The sequence below is a fragment of the Nannospalax galili genome, unplaced genomic scaffold (genome assembly GCF_000622305.1).
Source record: "Nannospalax galili isolate Female #2095 unplaced genomic scaffold, S.galili_v1.0 scaffold45, whole genome shotgun sequence".
Classification (NCBI taxonomy): domain Eukaryota; kingdom Metazoa; phylum Chordata; class Mammalia; order Rodentia; family Spalacidae; genus Nannospalax; species Nannospalax galili.
In genome coordinates this window covers 2854600-2857351 of record NW_008355775.1, presented here as the reverse complement: position 1 = coordinate 2857351, position 2752 = coordinate 2854600, and positions in this window count along the sequence as shown.

Sequence of the window (2752 nt, the reverse complement as noted above, 5' to 3'; positions counted from 1 at the left end):
CTTGTTATATTGAGAAATACTATTTGATAATATTTAATTAAGCATTTTCATAAGTAGAAGTCAACTTGAACAAATATGAATAATGAGGCTGATGAAAATGGAAAATGAATTATGATGTGAAAAAATTTTATAATTTAGAATTTCAAATATAATTTATAAATTTAACTAGACAGATACATAGAAAACATCTTGACAACCCTAAGACATATATGAATTTTGAAAATATATATTTTTCTTTTTGTATTTCTGAGCCATGCTTTAAAAACTATCTTCAGTGTGCTCTTCCAGACCACTGGCATGAATCTCAAGGGTGGTTTCTCTTTCAGTCTATGCACTGATTATTGCTGTGGAGATTACAGGATGAGTTTCTTTATGTTCAGAAAATCTTTCTTTGTACTATATTTGATCTTAAGTCCCTGTGAAGAGCTGTTCCACTGTTTACTTGTGTGTCGCCATTCTATTGAGTTGGAATTCCATCAACTGACTTTTTTTTAATCTCTGCTTTTTTGAGCCACCCACAAAAACCAGCTGACTCAGGAGAGGTGGACAGATTAGACTTGATATGGAGAAAGTGTTCTAGTTGCTCTCTTTGAATCTTTTGCTTTGCTTTGATTTAAATGCACTGTATGTGAAAGCATTTTTTTGGCTTGTGATAAACATGGTAAAAGTTTCTAGCCACTTTTTGTTTATGACAAAGGTAACAATGTTAGAGATATGTAAAAAATTAATTAGGGGTGCTGAGGGAGAGGAGACTATAATACATACAAAAGCATTTTGAAAAGAGAAGACCCGTGTGTTGGATGGCAGGCAAAACATCAGGCCATATCAAATGGAGATGGCAGGGATGACAGCCAACACGATTGTACAAAAGAAGCATTTAATTACATTTTGAATCTGTTGTCTTGATTCTAGAGGCCAGGTAATTTTCTTTAATGACTTGGTTAGATGCTCTAAGGTCAATGTTTAACATTAGTGACCACAGACGGTGGTGAAACAAAACTGGGAAAACAGTGCTCGGGAGGCCAGAGCAGGGGCTCAAGGGGAGAAAACCCCACAGTGCGTGGGTCCTGTTATTTATAGCTGCTGTTTTCTACATATTTGATCTTATTAAGAGTGCTTACGACACAGGAGAGGAGCTCCTAGCGAGCCTCTGTGGCTGATCAGTGGTGGCTGGCAGTGGGAGCCAGAAGGTTTGAAGTGGATCATGTGTGACATATGAGGCAAGGCACTTCTGAAGAGGGATAAAAGAGAGTTCCAGGATGGGAATAAAGGCCAACATAGTTTGTTATAGACACCCAGGATCACACTATTTTCCCAGCCTTAGGCTTTGCCTTAAGCTGATCCTTTGGTGGCAGCAACTTCTGTGAGATCAGAAGGTTTTCAGAAAGGTATGCTGATCCCTTTGGAGCTAAATGCTTGTTCACACATTCACTGGAAGAGGGAATGGTATTCAGGTCATAAGGCATCAAAGAATCTCTTACTATTTGTTTTACTCTAAATATTCCTGCGTTTGAGGGAAATACCAGTGGGCTCCTGATCTACCTGTAACCAAATGTGACAGCTTAAAGATGGTAAATATGAAAACATTATGTTTACATGAAGTGATTTATGAATCTCCCACAGATCACTATAATAATGCTTTCTGCATCAGTTTATGATAAGTAAAACATTGTACTTGATATTTATTTTATTAATTTTTTCAATGTATATTGTTATTGAAGTTTTGTGCATTCCATACAAAACATCTTAATCATCTTTGTACCCCTCCCTCATCCATGCCCCATATACCCCCCATCAGATTTCATAGATTCTGTCATATATGTTAAGGCGTGTCAAGTCAAGTTAGTATACCCAGATGTCCCTCAGTACGAGTTCATCCATTGGAGTCTAGTCAGCCTATCTAGAGTCTTAAGTAAGGCCTGCTCTCCCTCACCCAGTATTAAACAGTCTCCAGTAATTCCCGAACTAGGGATGGTTTCGCTATCTCCACTCTGGGCCCTTGGATGATTGAGTTCGCATGGTTCTTGTGTTCGATGCCACCATTGCCACAACTTCACATGTGTAAGCTTCCAGTGTCCTGACAGCCTCTGCTTTCCTAAGTTCATGAACTAGCCCCGAGTCTTACCATCTTTCCACCGCAGTTCCACAATGGTCCCTGAGCGACGGTTGGGTGAGATTTAATATAGGAGTCTTATAGAAGGACACATATGTTGTAGTATCTTATTCTCTTCTGTGTGGTCTTCTGTGTGAATCTCACTCTGTTGTATCTGGAAACTTTACTTGTGAGATTTGAGAAATGCACCAGTATTCTCTCTACCCTGTGTTCCACTATGTTCCTTGAATTTTAGGTCTAGAAGTTTTACTGTAGATATGTTACCTAGGGTTGGGCATCTCTCATACATATATTTCCTGTATGTGACCATTTGTGGAACTCTGCAGTAGCCTCCATCTGTTGCAAAAAGAAGCTTCTTTAATAAGTGGTGCACTTTATACTTGTCTGTAAGTATAAGGAGCCATATGTAGCATACAGAAATTTCAAATTTATGTGTATGAGTTTTTTACATGCATTATGTAAGTGCAACCGTGTTGTGTGATGCCCATGGAAGGAAAAAGAGGGCTTTGGATCACTTAGAACTGTGGTTACAGACTGTTGTTAGCCACCATCTGGGTGCTAGGAACCGAACCTCGGTCCTATGCAGAATCAGCCAGTGCCTTAACCACTGAGCAATCAATCCAGCCCCTTCGTTGATTA